Source organism: Urocitellus parryii (assembly GCF_045843805.1).
Source record: "Urocitellus parryii isolate mUroPar1 chromosome 13 unlocalized genomic scaffold, mUroPar1.hap1 SUPER_13_unloc_2, whole genome shotgun sequence".
NCBI classification, from domain to species: Eukaryota; Metazoa; Chordata; class Mammalia; order Rodentia; family Sciuridae; genus Urocitellus; species Urocitellus parryii.
This window is the reverse complement of record NW_027551770.1, coordinates 252,192-258,191: the sequence shown is the minus strand read 5'-3', so window position 1 is coordinate 258,191 and position 6,000 is coordinate 252,192.

Here is a 6,000-nt window from a genome sequence, read left to right as displayed (position 1 = left end):
CCAAGAAGGATGCACAGGAAACACATGAGCCAGAGTCAGGCGTCAGCAGTCAGCATGAGTTAGTGGTACGCATACTAATGGCTATGAGTTTGCTAACCCTGGCCCTCATCCTCCTAATCCACTACGATATGTTTAAACACACACACACACACACACACACACATATATATATATATGTGTGTGTGTGTAGAATTTTATTCATAAAGTAATCTAAATAAATGATACTATATGTAACTTCCTTTTTGTGTTTTATAGCTTCTGAACTGTATGGGTAGATTTTTGTGCATTTGTATTACTTATTCCTTTTAATTGCTCTGTGTTTCCCCACCTTAAGAACACAGCACATTTTGTTTCTCTATTCCACTACTAACCAGCATCAGTCCTCTCTCATACTTTTTGCTGCTATCAAAGCCACCTCACAGTGATTATATTCCTGCTTATCTCCTACTGCTCCTGGAACCAAGGTTAGCCTGGACAGCCACATGGGGACAAGTAAAGAAGAAGCCCATTTTGCAGATGTGATTAAAATCAAAGAGCTCAAGAGGGAGCGATGATCCCAGATGATCCAGGTGGGCCCTAGGGAACCGCTTGGGGCCTTATAAGAGAGAGGCAGGGGCTCAGAGTGGAGATAGAAGAGGTGGTAATATTAGGTAGGAGTTCAGGATACCAAGATGGCAGAGACAGGACATTAGAAAGAAGCTGCTGGAAGAAGGACATTAGAAAGAAGCTGCTGGAAGACAAGGAGAGGAGTCCTGTCCCTGTTGATAATAAATCCATGACCAGGACAACTCCCACCACTGAGGACTATCACCATGGCAACTCCCACCACAGGTTCAGATTTTAAAATGACTAAGGAGGGTAAAGTGGTCAGTATTCTAATAAGGTTTCATAAAGTAGCCAATGGGGGGAGAGATAGGAAAATATTCTAATCACATATTGTAAAGCAACCAATGGGAGCAAATAGGGTCAGGTCCATGTAGGGAAGAGACCGCCCTACAGCTCAGGATGGAAAACCCTCATTTCTGGACGGGGACCTCGAGCCTCTCTCTCGCTGGGCCCCCTCTGCTCTAGCTGACAGAGTGCTATCTGTCTTCACCTTCAATAAATCTGTACTTCACCTGTCACCTCTGTGTGTCTGGCTCAGTCCTTTATTCAGGACACCAAGGTCCTGGACTTCCACCGGCCACCCCAACAGTAATAGTAACAGAATCCGCAGGTTGTAGGGATGAGAGGAGAAGACCTCGAGCCCAGGAACACAGAAGACTTGCCCAAGATGTAAAAGAGCAGGAAACATTCTCCCTGCCGATCCAAAACCAAATTGGCGTTATTGAGGCTGTGAGATTTCTGATGAGTTGTTACAGCAGCCACAGGACATTGATCCATCTGGGCAGAGGAGAATCCAGGTCACCCACACATCAGTGATGACCATTTTGCCTCACCGTAGTGAGGTCATTTTACATTCAGCTTTGTGAATGTCCCCCTTGAGTCTCTCCAAGGCCTTTTCATCTCTGCCCTGGATTCTGTCAAACACTCGTGGCACCAGCCATCATGTGGGTCCTCAGGTTCCGGGCCCCAGTGCCCTTGCCCTCACTGCCTGCTGTTCTGTGAGGCAGTTTGAGGACCAGGAAAGGAAGTGTCCCTACTCCTCAGCCCCTTCCTCTCTTGGGCTGATTCTGTAGTTGTCAATTTAACTGGTGTCCGTCTTCTGTCACATGTGTAGATGCTTGGTTTCTTGATCCTCAGCCAGGAAAAGGAGAAGTTGTGCTCAACTCTGTGAGGCTTCCTGTGGCCCAGCTGCCTGGGGGAGTCATTTGTGGCCTCGCTGGCTGAGATTCTTGTCACCATGAGGCCTTGATCTGTGGTTTACAGTGCTGCTGCCTTGAAAGTCATTCTCTCATTTCATATCAATTTGCCTTTTAAATTTCATTTGTTTTTAGAAAGACAATTTGAAAGTGTTTCTTTTGTGATACCCGTGCTCAGTTTTTGGAACATGTAGCCACACTGGTATCTCAGGAGGTAGATACTGGAACAAGATGTATACCTGCACCCCCCAGAGGAGGGCGGGAGGAAATAAGGACAGAGGGAGGGAAGATGCACCATCGCTGAGGAAATACTCCTCCCCAGACTCAAACCTGGATCTGCTGTGTCATCCAGAACACCATTACCTAATTACAAGAAATGCACGAGACAGGGGAGAGTATTAAATGACACCCAGGGCCATCTACGGTCAACCCAGTTTCTTCCACAAATGAGTTTTAAACGATAAAAGAAGAAAACATAGGAGGAGGGAGCTGCAATGGACATTATTTGGAGCACATTGGGAAATTGCATGGAAATGGAAGGAGACCCTCATTGTTATACAAAATTACATATAAGAGGATGTGAGGGGAAAGGGAAAAAAAACAAGGGGGAGAAATGAATTACAGTAGATGGGGTAGAGAGAGAAGATGATAGTAGAGGATAGGAAAGGCAGCAGAATACAACAGACACTAGTATGGCAATATGTAAAAAAGTGGATGTGTAATCGATGTGATTCTGCAATCTGTATACGGGGTAAAAATGGGAGTTCATAACCCACTTGAATCAAATGTATGAAATGTGATATGTCAAGAGCTTTGAACAACCAATAATAATAAAAAAAAATATTTTGAACAACCAATAATTAAAAAAAAAAGTTTTGACAAACCAAAAAAAAATTAAAAAAAATAAAAACTATAAAATTAATTCTATTAATGAGAATCTATAATTTTCACACTGAATAAATAGATGGGTGGCTATAGACAGAAGATAAGAGAGATAGATGATGGATAGATTGATAGATGATAGACACATAGCTGAGAAAGAGAGAGAGAGATAAAGGAAGGAAGGAAGGAAGGAAGGAAGGAAGGAAGGAAGGAAGGAAGGGAGGGAGGGAGGGAGGGACGGAGGGACGGAGGGAGGGAGGAAGGAAGAGTCATTGTGTTATTTTTTTAATTTAAAATTTTTAAATTGATGGATAAGTGTATACATTTATTTTTCAGCATCTATTTGTGCTGAATAGAAATCTTAGGCCAGTCATGGTGGCACATGCCTGTAACCCCAGTGGTTCAGGAGGCTGAGGCAGAAGGATCATGAGTTCAAGGCCAGCCTCAGCCACTTAGCAAGGCCCTAAGCAACTTAGTGAGACCCTGCCTCAAAATAAAAGTATAAAAAGGGCTGAGATGTGGTTTAGTGGTTCAAAACCTCTGGGTTCAATCCCCTGTTCAAAAAAGGAAAAAGAAATTTATAGAATCCTAATGATTCTATGTCTTCTATATCTATTTTTTTTACTGCTTTTCAAGTCACCTTTTAGATTACCTTTTTATATGTTGAGTTAAAATTGTATTAGAAATGGTCAGGTGAGAGTCTTTTCTGTTTTTATTAATTTGTCTTTCTCAATAACATGCGAAACATTTTGCTTTATTGTATTTAACATTGCTATCACTCTCACTGTTAGTCTTTGATGCTATCCTTTGTTTTTCTTGTTTACTTGTTCTTCTTGTTATTATTTCTCCTTCTAGAACCTTCTATCAGAGGCCCTGCCAGTCACACTGCATTCCTGAAGGAAGGCAACTATGTCTCTAAACTCTTCTTTTTCATTGTTTCGTTCTTTCTTTTTCCTTTAACAACTCTGGGGAGCTTTGCAACTTTTTCCAGATCCTTGATTCTATCTCTGGCTGTTTTCTTTTAATAGCTCAGCACTTTCATTAACATTATCTGTTGGGCAACATTTTAATTTCTAAAAGTACTTCATTACTCTACAGTTTTTTTTTTTTCTGTAGTAGTCTCTTTTCATTTTAGTGATAAAACCAGACCTTTCATCTCTGAAGATGCTAACTCGAATTAGGTTAAACATTTCTCCCATTTTCCAGCTAAATGACTCTTTCTTTCTTCTAGCAAAACTTTTTTTGTATGTTTTTTTATGTATGTATGTTTTTAAATTAAATTAAATCATAGTCTTTCTCTTTCCTTTAATGCTCAGTGACTCTTGGTTTATCCTGGTAAATAAGAAGCTACTTTGATTGATATGTTTTTTTTTGATATTAAGAATTTGATACTTTTTCTTCTAAGAGTTTTTTCTAATGTGAACATTTTGATAATATTTTCTATTAGAAACTTAAAAAATGAAACAATATTTATTGAATGTCATTTCTCTTTATCATTAGTTTTCTATATTCTAATTCCACTATTGTTGATTTCTCTACTGACATTATTTGTTGAACAGTAGAACACTAAACAGAATAAATCATTGACTGATACAGTTAATGGAACTTACACGATTTACGTGTCTCCTTATACTTATTTTTTTTCTCTTATTTATAAGCTCTGTTCCATATTTTGAACAGTATTTTCATGCCATAAATTTCAAGACAAACCTCATTTCTGTTTCTTTATAGAAAAGAAACAGAATAAAAATATACGTAAACATTTTTCTTCTCCATGTATATTTTTTGCTCATGAAGAAATCCATTAGAGATATTCTAAGTGATAATTCACAGTTTATTGATTTTGCCTAGAATTTAGTCAACTTTCAGATCTATAGTTTTGACTCTTTCTTTGTAATTTACTTAGAGCTGGTTTTACGACAAACTGTCTATTCTTCTAGTCAGAGATTCCTATCCCAATATAGACTACATACACCATGGGGCACATTTCACATTCTCTCCTCCTACTGGGTTTTATGCATGGCCCCCTGTGCACCTTCGCCAGAATAACCAGAAGGAGGGAGGAAGTACACCCTGAGGACATTTCTTGCTCTGTTTTTAGATGTGTTCCTGCTCTTCTGGGTTAACTGCATTGTTTATGCTCTCATTAGAGTTAATCAGTCTCTGGCTGTGGGTTGAGTCTGTGCAACCTGCAAACTGCTCTTTCCCCAAGTTCAGCCCTTAGATAATAGTTGAAGTGAAAAATCACAAGAGAAACAGGAATGGGGTTGGTTTAGGGACGCAGCCACCGAGGTTGAGTGAAATAGCAGAAAAGCCTGGAAATGCTCCATCCTCACCAACGCCTCTGGGTGCCCTGCCGTGGTCATCCGCATTTCCATCCTTCTCTAAAAGCAGAACTGGCCCCGAGGATACTAGTCCATTTCCTAGGCAATTTTTCTCTTTCAGACAGTTGTGTACCATTTTCTCACACTAACATCTGAGCAGTTGGAAGTGATTTTCATTTCAATTAAAAATGAATTATAAAGGGAAGGTATATCACCCAGATGGAAAACAGAAGGATGCAGAGACATCAGTGCACCCTCAGGCCCTGACTGCATGCTCAAAGGATAGCACTGCCTTGACTTCTTGACACCAATCATCCTGTGCGTTTGGACCTCAATCTACCTGTTGATCAGATACCAAACACCAAGCTAAAAATGAAGTGAAGCATCGAAACATCACTCAATTAAGAAATATATATACCTTAATGAGTATTAAGACTGGGTTATCAAAAGGAGAGTGGGGCAAGACATAGGAAAAGCAGAAGGAGCTAAGGAGAGCTTAGTCACCAGGAGTCAAAGGGTGACATCACTGGTATTAAACTCTGGCTCTTAATGGCTGTGTTACCCTAAGATTGTTGCAAACCATCAACCAAAATGTGCTTGACCTGAAAAGCATCCATTTCAGTAAAACATTGAAGCGTTGACACATCAAACTTGACCATATTTCAATGACTCTGTATGTTTTAGATTTTATTTTTTTTAACTCAAAATGGAAAGGTTTGGCAAACTTCTTATATTTCCATCAAAATGCCATACATCCTATGAGACAACCAGGTGGGAGTACAAAGGTAGCCTCGAGTGTGGTGAGGCTATAGAAGCAATATGGAGGCTGCCCTTCCTCACTTGATGGATAATTATTCTTTAATTAGAAAGTACATTTTTGTATTCCCTGAGGAAAGATACACTCTGTAGGAACCAGATTGAATGATGGGTAATAAAGCTATAATTTGAGTGACAGCTGGTGGTAGCCCATTGCATGCATTGGACACGATGCT